Here is a 15,519-nt window from a genome sequence, read left to right as displayed (position 1 = left end):
AGAGCACAGAACACTCCCTGTAGCCCTCTCCCACTTCCAGGAGAGAGGTGGTGTTCAATAGCATGAGTTTTTCTTCCTTTTCTTCTTTCAGCTTCAGTTGTACAAAATCAGTTTACTGTTTGTTTTATGACACATTCTCAACATTGCCATGCATGAATAATTTGCTACTTTTAATAATGTAATAACACCCTCAAATGCCACTCAAAACATGAATTAAGACTTTGGCAATAATCTAAGTCTAAAAATACAGCCCATCTATTTATTTCTTTTCCCTTGCTTCCCTGAAGTTACCGACATTCTACTTTTGTTTTTATATATACTTACTGCGATGATATTTGTTCCTAAAAAGTATATGTTTCTATTTTAGATGATTTTCACTTCAAAAATGCTAGCATGGTATATGCAAACTTTTGGGATACATTACTGCTAAGATCTACAAAGGTCTGTCTAGTAAAAGTTATGGTTTTTCCAGGAGTCATGTATGGATGTGAGAGTTGAACCAAAAGAAGGCTGAGTGCCGATGAACTGATGCTTTCAAACTTTGATGCTGGAGAAGACTCTTGAGAGTCCCTTGGATGCAAGGAGGTCAAAGCATTCAATCCTCAAGGATCAGTCCTGAATACTCATTGCAAGGATGGACGCTGAAGCTGAATCTCCAGTACTCTGGCCGCCTGATGTGAAGAACCGACTCATTGGGAAAGACCCTGATTCTGGGAAAGGTTGAAGGCAGGAGGAGAAGGGGATGACAGAAGATAAGATGGATGGATGGCATCACCGACTCGACGGACATGAGTTTGAGCCAGCTCTGGGAGATGGTGAAGGACAGGGAGGCCTGGCGTGCTGCAGTCCATGGGGTTGCGAAGAGTTTAGACACAACTTAGTGACTGAACAACAACAAAAAAGAAAAGAAAGCAGAAGTCAATATCTTGGAGAATGCCATGTGAAGGTCTGGAGGATAAATGTTTTTCTACCCTTTTTGTTTACATAGATGTTTCTCTTTAGGATAAATACCTTCCTAATTATTTAAACTTTAACCTGGCCTAAAGTTAAGAAAAAATGATACTTTAACTTTTAAATTCCTATTTTTAAAGTTATAGCTTTGTATCTGTTTATCAATAAAGGTTATATCTCTCGTATCTGAGTTTGCTCTTCATTATGTTAATGAAACTTGATTGTGAAACAGTCTGTAGACCTTTCTCCTCTCCCCTCATCCTTCCTGACCTGCACTGTGATTTAGGATTACAGCAGAGAAGTCTACATTGATTTGCAAATAAAGTAATAGGAATTACAGGAATGTCTCTCTTTTTTTTCTCTAATTGAAGTATAGCTGGTTTATAATGTGCTAATTTCACATGTACAGCAAAGTGATTCAAATATGTATCTATATATGCTCTTTTTCTGGCTGATGCTGAAGCTGAAACTCCAATGCTTTGGCCACCTGATGTGAAGAACTGACTGATTGGAAAAGACCCTGATGCTGGGAAAAATTGAGGGCAGGAGGAGAAGGGGACGACAGAGGATGAGATGGTTGGATGGCGTCACCGACTCAATGGACGTGAGTTTGAGTAAACTCCGGGAGTTAGTGATGGACAGGGAGGCCTGGCGTGCTGCAGTCCATGGGGTCACAAAGAATCAGACACTACTGAGCGACTGAACAACAACAACAGCAAATACCCCTTTTCAGTTTCTTTTCTATTATAGTTTATTATAAGGTATTGAATAGTTCCCTATGCTCTGTGGTAGGTCCTTGTTGTTTACCTATATCATATATATAGTAACTTATTTATTTTATATAAAGGAAGTCCTGCTAATTCCAAACTCCTAATTTATTCCTCTCCCCAAGAGGACAGTCTTTTGATTGTCCTCTAAAACAAGGTGTTGTCCCAGGACCCAGGAAATGAGGCAAAGAGACTGGAGATGAGAGAGAAATCTTCAGGCAAAGGGGCCAGAGTGAAACAGATGGGCAGTGAGATATTTCTGTGGTGTGTATGACTGGTCATTGGACATGAAACACACACCACAGTCTTGTGCCCCTGGAAGCACAGACCTGGAGAGAGTTAGACCGAGAGGAACATCAAGGCTCCATGGGTTGCTTTGACTCTGCTACCCCTGGGCTGCCAGGGACTGGAGTTCTTGTGTTTATGCAGGAAAATGTTATTCAGGATGACTAGGGTTCCTGAAGACGTTCATGCGGGAGATACTCAGGTTACACTTAGAATTGCAGTAGGTATTTGTGACAGCATATAATGAATTGAATATTGTTCAGAATACTAAATAAATCTAGGGTAGCCTTGAGACACGTGAGTCTATAGGTGTAATGATATCAGCATCACATAGATTACCTTCTATTTCAAAAAATGCATTTTTTGCTTTCAATTACTTTAGAAATACATTCTGAAGTATTAAACAGAATTGACAGGAGGTGACCAGAAAGGACTGATTTAATCCAGTGACAAATACAATGGAATATCTATTCTTTTCTTAAGGGTACTCATTATGTGGATACTGGAAACTCCACATCCAGACAAAAGAGAGACATTCATTGAACTTTTATGTTTGCGTCAGTTAAAATAAGTTTGGCTGCATCTGTCTAAAATCCTCAAATAGCAATGGCTGAGTTAATACAGAGATTGGTTTTCCTCTCACAGAAATAAGCAGCCATGGGCTGATAAGGTACCGCGATTAACTGTTCATCAGAGACCCAGTTTCCTTATATTCACTTTTTTCATTATTCCCAGAATATTTCTCCTACTTCATGATCCAAGATGGCTCCTAAGATCCAGCTGGTATGTTCTCACTTCAGAATGTATGACGAAAAAATGGGAAACGGGCTTTTCTCTTTACGAATATGCCTAGAATGTTTACCTTTCACTTTTGTTTATATTCAGCCTGATATAATGTAGGCTAGGGAAATGTTGCTTTACTCAGGGGAGTCACGTGCCCCACCTTAAAAATCAGAGATTGGATGAAAATGTATAGTCTCTTGGCATATGTCTCATATAGTTTTAACTCTGAGGCTATATTACTTAACGGAAATAAAATTGACAAGGAACAACCAAATGGTGAGCAAAATGGACAGATCTTTAGAACCTGGCCAGGACCCAGTGAGTGAATAATTTTAGAATAGTAGCCAAACAGATGCTAGTTGTTGCTATGTTTTAGATAGGACTTCACCAGTCCTTGACATTTAAAACTATATCACCCTGGGGACAAAATGCTTCTCATTGAAAGGAGGGAGAGAAAGAGAGAGAGAGAGGGAGACAGAAAGAGAAGGGGAGGAAGGAAAGAAAAGGCGATGAGAAAGAGAGAGAGGAGACATATTTAAAGAACAAGACACATTTCTTTCATTAAAATATTGATTTTTCATTTTAAGTTGGAGCCAAATATCAATATAGGTAAAATTGGTAGTTCCCAGAACTGATGAGAATTCACTGAGCTTAACAAAATGAATGCATGGCTTGATCTTACTGCAACATATTTAGAGAGAAAAGAGAGTATTGATCAACTCGCTTTAGGACACCATCTATAAGTGACTATTGCTTGTAACAACCTTAATGCCAAAAGTTTATGTCTGTGATATTTTGTTCATTGTAAGGGAATTCAAATTTTTCTGGTTTTGAGAAATGGTCTAATATTAGGGCTGTCAAAAGGGTATATTTTAATATGTAATATATGAATTCTGGGTTCTTGTCTTGCTTAGTTGCTAAATCATAGCTTAGTCTCATATAAGAAAAGTGCAGTATCCACACCTCCATTATACTCTTAAGTATACTTTTAAGCACAATGAGAGAGAATGTTGTTACAAAAATCATCTCATTGTTATACCCTTGGTACCAAAGGGTAAAATGTAACCTTCCTAAAAGTAGAATGATTCCTAGGATATCTTCACCATTTTTCCTCCTTTAACTTACTTTTAATATTGTTGTTCTTGTTCAGTCATTACGTCGTGTCTGACTCTTTGTGATCTCATGGACTGCAGCACCTTAGGCTCCTCTGTCCTCCACTATCTCACGGAATTTGCTCAAATTCATGTCCATTGAGTTGCTGATGCTATTTAATCATCATATCCGCCACCTTCTCCATTTACCTTCATTCTTTTCCAGCATCAGGGTCTTTTCCAATGAGTTGCCTCTTATCATTAGGTGGCCAAAGTACTGAAGGTTCAACTTCAACATCAGTCCTTTCAATGAACGTTCAGGGTTGATTTCCTTTAGGATTGACTGGTTTAAACTCTTTTCAGTCCAAAAGACTCTCAAGAGTCTTTTCCAGCACCACATTTTGAAAGCACCTATTCCTTCGCACTCAGCCTTTTTTATGGTCCAGCTCTCACATCCATACATGACTACTGGAAAAACCATAAATTTGACTATATGGACCTTTGTTGGAAAAGTGATGTCTCTGCTTTTTATACACTGTCTAGATTTGTCATAGCTTGCCTTCCAAGTAGAAAGTGTCTTTTAATTCCATGGCTGCAGTCACTGTCCACAGTGATTTTGGAGCCCAAGGAAATAAAATCTGTCACTGCTTCCACTTTATCCCTTTCTATTGGCCATAAAGTGATGGCATCAGATGCCATGGTCTTAGTTTTTTTTTTAATGTTGAATTTCAAGCCAGCTTTTTCATTCTCCTCTTTCACCCTCATCAAGAGGCTCTTTAGTTTCTCTTCACTTTCAATTATTAGAGTGGGATCGTCTGCATATCTGAAGTTGTTGGTATTTCTCCTGGCAATCTTGATTCTGGCTTATGATTCATCCAGCCTGGCATTTTGCATGATGTTAAATAAGTTAAATGATGCATATAGCTTAAATAAGCAGGGTGACAATATACAGCCTTGTTGTATTCCTTTCCCAATTTTGAACCAGTCAATTTTCCCATGTCTGGTTCTAACTGTTGCTTTGTGACCCACATATGGATTTCTCAGGAGACAGGTAAGGTGGTCTGGTACTCCCACATCCTTAAGAATTTTCCTTAGTTTTCTGTGATCCATAGTCAAAGGCTTTGGTGAAGTCCATGAAGGAGAAGTAGATGTTTTTCTGGAACTCTGTTGCTTTCTCCATGATCCAGTGAACGTTGGCAATTTGATCTCTGGTTCCTCTTTGAAACCACTTGAACACCTGGAAGTTCTCAAGTCACTGCTGAAGTACCGCTGAAGCCTAGCTTGAAGGATTTTGAACATAACCTTGCTAGCATGTGAAATGAGTGCAATTTTTGTGGTAGTTTTAACATTCTTGGCATTGACCTTCTTTGGAATTGGAATAAAAATTGACCTTTTCCAGTCCTGTGGCCGCTGCTGAGTTTTTCGAATTTGCTGACATATTGAATGCAACATTTTAACAGCATCATCTTTTAAGATTGGAAATAGCTCAGCTGGAATTCCATCACCTTCACTAGCTTTATTCATAGCAATGCTTCCTAAGGCCCCCTTGACTTCATGCTCCAGGATGTCTGGCTCTATTTGAGTGACCACACCATGATGGCTATCCAGGACATTAAAACGTTTTTTTTTTTTGTATAGTTATTCTGTGTATTCTTGGCAACTCTTCTTAATCCCTTCTACTTCTGTTAGGTCCTTACCATTTATGTCTTGATCATGGTCCACAGGAGGAGGAAATGGAAACCCACTCCAGTATTCTTGCCTAAAGAATCCCATGGACAGTATTAAAAGGCTAAAAGATATTCCACTGCAAGATGAACCCCCCAGGTCAGAAGGTGTTCAGTATGATGCTGGGGAAGAGCAGAGGGCAATTACTAACAGCTCCAGAAAGAATGAAGTGGGTGGGCCAAAGCAGAAATGACAATGAGTTGTGGATGTGTATGGTGGTAAAAGGAAAATTTAATGCTGTAAAGAACAATATTGTGTAACAACCTGGAATGTTAGGTCCATGTGCATGCGAACATGCTCAGTCGCTCAGTCATCTCTGAGTCTTTGCAACCCTATGGACTGTAGCCTGCCAGGCTCCTCAGTCCGTGGGATTCTCCAAGTAAGAATACAGGAGCAGGTTGCCATTTCCTCCTCCAAGGGATCTTCCCAACACAGGGATTAAACCTGAATCTTCTGTGTCCCCTGCACTGGCAGGTGGATTCCTTACCACTGAGTCACCTGGGAAGCCCCTGTTAGGTCCACGAATCAAGGTAAACTGGATGTGGTCAACCAGGAGATGGCAAGATTGAAAATCTACGTCTTAGGCATCAGTGAACTAAAATGGGTGGGAGCTTGAATTTAATTCAGATGACCATTATATCTACTACTGTGGGCAAGAATGCCTTAGAGGAAATGGAGTATCCCTCATAGTCAACAAAAGTCTGAAATCCAGTACTTGGGTGCAACCAAAAATACAACAGAATGATTTTGATTTGTTTCCAAGGAAAACCATTCTATATCACAGTAATTCAAGTCTATGTCCCAACCACTGATGCCCCAAAAGCTGAAGTTGACAATTTCTATGACAATCTACAAGACCTTCCAGAACTAACACCAAAAAGAAGATATCCTTTTCACCAAAGGGAATTAGAATGCAAAAATAGAAAGTCAAGAGTTACCTGGAGTAACAGGCAAGTTTGGCCTTGGAGTACAAAATGAAGCAAGGCAAAGACTAATAGAGCTTTTTCAAGGGAACACGCTGGTAATAGCAAACACCCTTTTCCTACAACCCAAGAGGTGACTCTATCCCGAAATCAGATTAATTATGTTCTTTGCAGCCAAAGATGGAGAAGTTGTATACAGTCAGGAAAAACAAGACTTGGAGCTGACTGTGGTTCAGATCATCACCTCCTTATTCCAAATTCAGGCTTAAGCTGAAGAAAGTGGAGGAAACCACTAGGCCATTCAGGTATGACCTAAATAAAATCCCTTATGATTATACAGTGGAAGTGACAAATAGATTCAAGAGATTAGATCTGATATACAGAGTGCCTGAAGAACTATAGAAGGAGGTTTGTAACATTGCACAGGGGCAGTGACCAAAGTCATCCCAAAGAAAAAGAAATGCAAGAAGGCAAGATGGTTGTTTGAGGAGGCTTTACAAATAGCTGAGGAAAGAAGAGAAGGGAAAGTCAAGGGGGAAAGGGAAACATTTACCCAACTACATGCAGAATTCCAGAGGACAGCCAGGAGAGATAAGGAGGCCTTCTTTAACGAACAATGCACAGACATAGAAAAAAACAATAGAATGCGAAAGACTAGAGATCTCTACAAGAAAACTGGAGACATCAAGAGCATGTTTCCTGAAGGCTGGGCACAATAAAGGACAGAAGCGGTAAGAACTTTTAAGGTAGCTTTTATTGTTTTGAAGCACAATTCATGACAAAATTGCCTGTAGCTACAACAGTGTCTAAAAAGCATTCATGCATTAATTGCCTCACATATAACATTTAGTAATTACTGAGTTGACACACTTCATTTATCTAAATTTACCCATCTATAATGAAAGCTACCCACATAATTTTCTATTATGAATGACAAACACACAGTTATAGCATAAGTCTACTTATTTTGGAGTGGCTCTCAAAGAAATCTATATTTAGGCTATATGTATCTTGAAACATCAGGCCATAAAGTGGTTCTTGTATCTATTTGGAGTTATTGAAGATTAGACAAAAAAAATAGAATTTGCCTTATTGTGTTAAATTCTGCAGGAAAGAATTAGCAGAAAGTCTATAACAATGGTTATAAGTGGACCTTACCTCAGGTTATATTGGTTTCTGTTCAGTTGATTTTGCAGAACTGTAAAATGTTAGATTCAGATAATAAATTCCAGGTTTCTAAATGCTTACAAGAGAAGTGCAAGATATTCTAAAGCTCTTTTTCAAGTGCCAAATGAGTGCTGAAGATACCAGTACTCTAGGAAGTGAGTGCTTTTGTGGCTAGAAAGACTGAAGATCAAGAGACCCTCTTTGCAGGATCGCAGTGGATGGTGAATCACACAGAGGAATGAAGAAGACAGAGAACAACATTCCTAAGGGTGCGATGAGAAAGTGAGAGCTTGAAGGTGGAGCTGAGCAAGACGTGTTCTGATATCTGAGAAAAATAGAGCATTCATCATGCTGCTGCTGATGCTACTAAGTCGCTTCAGTTGTGTCCGATTCTGTGCGACCCCATAGACGGCAGCCCACAAGGCTCGTCCATCCCTGGGATTCTCCAGGCAAGAACACTGGAGTGGGTTGCCATTTCCCTCTCCAATGCATGAAAGTGAAAAGTGAAAGTGAAGTCGCTCAGTTGTGTCCGACTCTTAGGGTTGCCAGTGCCTTCTCCAGCATTCATCCTAGGGGATGATAAAATGGGACTGATTAATTTGGTCAGAAAGTCATCGATTTAGTCATAGATCCTGAATATGACCCACTGAGCTATGGATAAAATTCCAAGTGTTTGATCCAGAAAAGATATAATAAATGCAGTGTTTGGGATGATTAAGCTTCAAGTGTTGAGGGCTTGGTGATGGGAGGTACCAGCAGGCTGTAAGGTTACGGTGGCATCCGATTTGCAGAAGGTAAGATCACCTGTACTTATTGTTAAATTTGTAGTTCCTAGAATAGTGTCTGGCACAGAGTAGGATCTCAATAAATATTCACTAAATTGAATTGAATTTTTACCAGTCTGGAGTCTGCCGTAATACGAGTATTATTTGTTCATGATTTATGAGTGATTTTCATCACAGATATTGTGTTTTAATAGGAGAGTCTAGAGGGCTCCTAAATCTTTCAGGATTCAAATGAAGTAAGCCAGACAAAAAAAGGCAAATATCATATTATGTGGCTTATACGTGAAATGTTAAAAAAATGACAGAAATAGATCCACAGACACAGGAAAAAAAAAAACTTACCATTATCAAAGGAGAGAGACTGGGAGGGATACAATTAGATGTTTGAGATGAGCATTTGCATGCTATTATATATAAACTAATTAACCAGCAAGGACATACTTTATAGCAGAGGGAACTATACTCAATATCTGAAAAATAATATATATATATGCATGCATATGGTTTACTATATACACCTGAAACTAATACAACATTGCAAATCAACTACACTTCAATAAAAAATAAAGTCATTTAAGCATAAAAGAGATTCCAATGAAAACAGTTGCAATGGCAGAATTGATTCATCCATACATTTATTCACTAACAAATACTGAGCATCTACCTTGTGATTAGAACTCTTCGGGTTCCCAGGAGCAAAGAGGTGAATGAGACAGGCAAGGTCTCTAAGCTTGCAGTCCAGCACTTTCCAGCATTCTGTACACTGATGTAGTGATTTTTTTTTGGGTGCAGACATATATGGTATGTGGGCTCTTAGTTCCCTGACCAAGGATCAGACCAACGCCTTCTGCATTGGAAGCAGAGTCTCGGCCACTGAATCACCAAGGAAATCCCTGTTCTCGTGAATTGTTGAACCTGAGGGGGCTGTGGGAGCCTCTGCCTTTTTAGTCTGTCGACCAGAAATATGGGTGACTGGAGATTCTGAAACTGAGGCTGTTGTCTGAAGGAGGGCATGCTTGTGGAGGATGGACCCCTCAGTGTGTGGCATCTGCACACACTCCAGGTAGTTAGTGTTAGAAAAGAATTGATCTGAGGCACACCCATTGGGGATGGAAGCAATCTACAAAGGGTGTTAGCTGTTCCTAAGCGTTGGGTTAGTTTCATTTTAAGACACCTTCCAAATAGTGAGGAGAATGTGAGTCATTTGGGTCCAAAGTTGATGATTCTCTCTCAACTTATGTCATGAAAAGGGCTACCTAGGACACCTTCATTCACGACTGTCCCTTTGAGGGTGGCTTTAAGGAGAGGAGGGAGTGTCAGTTAGATTGGAGATATAAGGACAGGCAGAAAAGGGAAAGTAAGGAGGGGTCAGAGTGCTGCTGAGGCTGGATCAGCCTTCCTGCACGTTCACGACTTACTGTTTTTAGCCATTTTCTTAACGGGCCACTCAATAGGAGTGAGCATCCCGTTGAATTGAAGCAGTAAGGAAGATATAATCTTTGCTGACATTATTATTACTAATAACTTTCTTGTTTCTCACTTATTAGTTCCCCAATGTCTTTTGTTTAGTTATATTTGTGTTTTTTATTGATGTATAGTTGACTCACAATGTTGTGTTAATTACTGCCATACAGAATATAGCAAAGTGATTGAGTTTATATGTACATGTATATATATATTTTTATATATCTTTTTTATATTCTTTTCCATTATGGTTTATCCTAGGATATTGAATATAGTTTCCTGTGCTGTACAGTAGGACCTTGCTGTTCCTCCATTCTGTATATAAGAGCTGACAACTGCTCATCCCAAACTCCCCATCCATCCCTCTCCCACGTCTTCCCGTTGGCAACTGCCAGTCTGTTCTCCATGTCTGTGAGTCTGTTTCTGCTCCATAGGTAGGTTCAGTTGTGTTATATTTTAGATTCTATGTATAAGTGATATCATGTGGTATTTGACTTTCTCTTTCTGACTTCCTTCACTTAGTATGATAATCTCCAGCTGCATTCTCCAAGTCTTTTATATGTTGCAGCATGATTCTTCCAATAGCATTCCAAAGGTAGATTATTATTTTCTGAATTTTAAAAATGGAAAAACTGATGTCTGGAGAGGTTAAGAGATTTGCCTATGATTTTAAAGGCTAGAAAGACACAGACAAATAAAACTTGTGTCCTTTAACAAGACATCCAGGTATCCTCTGCTGGACCAAAGCTTGTCTTTAAATTTCACGGCCATCATTTTCTTAGTTTGTTTTGCTTTTCCCAGCCCAATTTGCTTGAATCATAACAACACTCTGAGACTGTATTCGACAGAATTATTAATGAGTCGTGAAGACGATACAATCTATAACTCCACCTTGGGAGCAGTGACCTGCTTCTCATCATCCTTTCGGGTCCACCCCAGAAGGGCCTGAAATAATAGGAAGCCTGTGACTTGAACACCCAGGGAACAAGCAATGAAACAGGATTTTTTTCAACCCCAGAAGGCATTTTATCAGATATATGTACCGAAAAACAATGTCTCTAATCTGTAAATAGGGATTCTTTGAGAACTGGCATAATTAGGTTCCTTTTACAAGAATGATTCCTCTAGAAAGTATTTTTTTTAACCCTGTAAAATGTCCTTCAGTGAACATCTAAAGGAATATCAGTGTACTGAACTTATGAATTTGTATGAGGTATTTTGAAACTGAGTGAGATTTTGCCAAGTGTCAGGGCCTCCATAGACTCATGTTGGCCATGATCACGGGTGACTTCTCTTTGTCAGAAGATGGAAGAAATCTGTAATGTCCTCAGCTATTTCGATTAAAAGTCACAACAATTTCTCTTTGAATAACATCACTTTAAAAATATCTTGGTGGTGAATTTTTCTTATCTTTGAAGCTCTTTGCTGCTGACATGAGGAACCTGGAAACCGTTTCCTTACAGCAGAAATTTACTTAACATTAAACATACCGAGTAAAGCAAATTTACTACTTTTCTTTAGAAATAAACACAGAAGCAAATGGAATGCGCTAATGTGCTCCCAACTAGCACATTCATTAAGGACTATTTTGAACGCAGTAATGAACTTTTTGCTTCTGATTGAAGACAGAATTCACAATGATAAATTAGTGAGTATCTCTGCTGCAAGTTACCAAATTATAGGGCTGAGTGAATACTACTAATAAGATCACTCACCACCCACATGAAAATGATAAGTATGAATCTAAAAAACCTGAAAAATATCCTTCACACAAGAGAAGATCTTTCTTTGGGGAAATGGCAGGTAAAATTTCATCTTGAACATTAGTGGGTCTTTGTCTGGTTGATTTGTCTGCCCAGTAGTTTGTGTATGAGGCATTAGCTTGCCTGTATTCAGACAAGAATGGCTTATATTAAACCTAAAGTAAAATGAGGATATCTCTTCTTTCTGGTTTACAGGTGTGATTCAATGTTGTAGGAATGACTAAGCTTTTGGCAGGTTCATCAGTGTAAATGTAAGCTGGTTGGGAGAAACAACTTCAGTGAAGATCTCAATAGGAGTGGAAGACCAGCAACCACTACACGTTACATTCAACTTTGCTACAAGTGGAAGGGATGGAGGTAACTGAAGTGGGTGATGAGGATGTTGAGAATGGTGGTGATGATGATGATAGCTATTTGCAATTCCTTCCACTTGTTGAGTTCTTGCTCAATCTAACTATGTGTTAGATAAATTACCTTTCATAAATTTACAAACAATGTAAGAAAAGTAAAACTCCTTTGTTTCTACAGAGGAGGAAATGGAATACATCAGATTATTTTTATGGCATTTAGTGCGCTCACGTTCATTTAGATCCTCTCTCTACCTTCCACCACACTGAAAGGCCTCTCTTCTCCATCCTTCTGCATGTCCTGTTACATGGCTACTTCATTGCCATAACTGTCTACTCTCCAACTTAGTTTGCCAGCTTTACTTTAGTTCAGTATTTTTGGAAAATATTACGGTTGCATATTCCTTCCTCTCCCTCAAAGTTCTTCAAAGTTAGAGAATGCCTTATACTGCTTTTGAACAATCCCAAGACTCTCTAGAACAGTGGTCTTCTCAGACTAGAAATCCAATAATCACTGTTGGTAGGGAGATAAGAATCTAGCATGTCTTTAATACTTCTGAAAAATGAGATTCCTTTGGTTCCCTTGGTGCACATCCCAAGGTCTATCAGCATCAGGAAGTTTGCCCTTGGCTCTTGTGTGAACACCTCCTGCCGTTTCCCCTCTTCCCGGAACCTTTCAAAGACTCTCTGTGTGACGGCCCTTCACACACTTGAAAGTTTGCTTCACGTCTTCCTTCAACTGCTCCGCAAGACAAAACGAGGGTCTTCAAATGATCATTATAGATTTTTTTTTTGAAAAAATGTTTTCCCTTTAATTATGTTCAAAAGAATTTACATCAGAGAAAGCATAAGAATCTAAACAAGATACAACTAAGCTATTTTTCTAGTTTTTTTTTTTCTTTGTATTTGTTCTTATGGAAAACTCATGACAACTTAAGTCCTCTAAAACGGTTGTAATGATCACTTTTGACAGTGGTGACTGGGTTGCAAGACGTCATGAGCTTGGGTTTTCAAAAAGTTACACTCATAGTTCTTCCTTTCCTTTTTTCTGTAGAAATTTAGGTGATAATTTTTTTCTAACAAATTTTTGATTTAAAGTTTGTTAGAATTTTTCTTTTTTATTAAAGAGGAAGAGGGTGGATAAATCAAAAAGGTGCCAAACTATTTATAGTCAGAAATATTGATCTTTTTAGTCTGTTTATAGGTACATTTTCCCCCTAAGAATATAGAATTCATGCTTATAAAGCTGGGTTTTTTCATAGCAGTAGACTAAGGTATTGGTGCTTTTAATAGATACGTTTCAGCATTTTCCCTGAACAGACCCAGCCCCTAATCTCTGTTTTAAGTGGTCCCTTTAGTGTCATATTGCAAAATTAATCTTCCTATTTGCTTCACTCCACACCGTTTAATACTGCTTGACTTCGCATAAAGCATCATGACATGAGCCTTAAATAAAAGCTGGCTAGGGCTCCGTTGTGTGTATATTGTGTTTGGGATTAAGAACCTAAATTCGACAGGTAATGGAGTCGGATTTAGCTGCTCGGTGATGCTAAACTGGGAGGTGTCATGTCAATCATCTGTCCAGGAAGTATAAGCTATAAAGGAAAGTGAGATGTATTTCAGATGCCTAATCACACAAGCAAAAGGTTAGCTCCTCAAGGATGGGGAGTTTTCAGACTACCTTCATCTCTCATGGGGACTCTGAGAGTTAAGGCCATCATACAAATAGGCCTATTTGCTTCAGGATTAGATAGGTTTCCCAGGAGACATGATAAAGAAACCACTGCCGTAAATGGCCAGTCCCTCACATTAAACAAAGGCGAAACAAAACTTTAAAGCAGTGAGGGAACGGATGTGGGGTGTTTAGAGACTTTCCTACATATTGAATAGAAAAAAGGCATATCAGAGATACAAAAGAAACAGATTTTGAACTATTTCTTGCTAAGTTAGTTACCCATCACATTAAATACTTGCTCTTATCCCTGATGACCAGGAAGTTTTGAACTCAATTTTATATGCAATCAAAATAAAACTCGATCAATCTACTTTTTGGACAAATTTTATTCTGCCTCTGTGCCATCATGCTGTTTTTTCAGCTATTCTAACTGTCTTATTTTTATTGTAATTCTTTTTATTAAAGGCAGTAAGATGCAATTAATAAATAAAAAATAAAATGTCCTCTACAAATAAAGATTATCTACCCATCTATCTAGTCTGAGGATGACATAAAGAGTGCTTGGAAGTGAATTGCTAAAGTGTATGATTACACACTTAGTCCAGAGTCTCAGCTTGACGTGCAGAGCTTTTACTGTGTAATTCCCATTAATGCTGATTGTCCAATTTAGTGCCTCATTAATGAGCCATAGACCACTTGTACATTTCTGACTTACAAAATCAACCCCATTTAAAGTTTTATCCTCCTGGAAATGTCTTCACCTGACAAGCTGATAATAAATACATTGCATTCTTCCATCCACTTAACCCTCTACCGTGTGAATCTTGGCTCTCGTCCATTGGCATTCTCTTTTCTTCAATGTATATAACATTTATAGCAATCATAATTATAAGAGGAGGCATTTAATGGCGCTTATTCTGGGCTAAATTTAGGTTTTGGCGTCATTTATCGATAGCTTATGGCATGTCAGGTGCTGTTTCCAGTAATCTACATGTACTCACTCATTTAATTTCACATAACATTGTGATGTTGCTACTCTTACTATCCTCATTTTATTGAAAGAGTTAACTAAGGAAGGCTACTTAAACTTGCTTCTGGTTATAGATCTGAAGTATGGGAGCTAGAATTTAAACAGAGGAGATCTAGCTTTAGACTTTGACTCGCAAAGCTCGATCTTATAGACTAATTATATATTCATTCTCAGGAAATAGAGTTTTACAAAGGAGCTGATGAATTAGCTTACAATATCCAAAGCAATTGCATCATAATCAACCTTTACATAAAACTTTTGCTTATTATTTTCTTGGTAGAACCCTGAGCAACTATATTCAAAATTATTCTGTTAGGTCTCAGGCAGCATTCTCTGTGCTATGTCTTTTATTCAGAAAAGTGACAGCTTGCAGAGAAATACTGACCAAACTGAGAATAAAACAATTGAAATTTTTGCCATGGAAAATCATAATATTGTCATTTGAGTCCATATACTTTGAGAGTAGTTAATAAATGATGAATATGCAAATATCACTTGCAGTGGCATCAGTCAAGTAAATAGAATGAATAAAAATACATAAACATTGGTAGGACACTTGAGAACTTGACTTTGGTAAGAGAAAAAGACAGAGAATTGTTTCCTACCTGAAACTGGAAGAAAAAGTAATTATATCTGGAATGTGCTTTTGCCCAATGCTGCCCATCAAAATCACTCATTCTTCAAAGTCTGTATCTTCAGAGAAGCTTTTCTGATTCCTCTAGCCCTCTACAGAATTTTGGATTTCTTTGACATTGCCTCTAAG

The sequence above is a fragment of the Giraffa tippelskirchi genome, chromosome 12 (genome assembly GCF_054371585.1).
Source record: "Giraffa tippelskirchi isolate mGirTip1 chromosome 12, T2T-mGirTip1v1.2.pri, whole genome shotgun sequence".
In the NCBI taxonomy this organism is placed as follows: domain Eukaryota; kingdom Metazoa; phylum Chordata; class Mammalia; order Artiodactyla; family Giraffidae; genus Giraffa; species Giraffa tippelskirchi.
Note: the sequence above shows the minus strand (reverse complement) of the source record.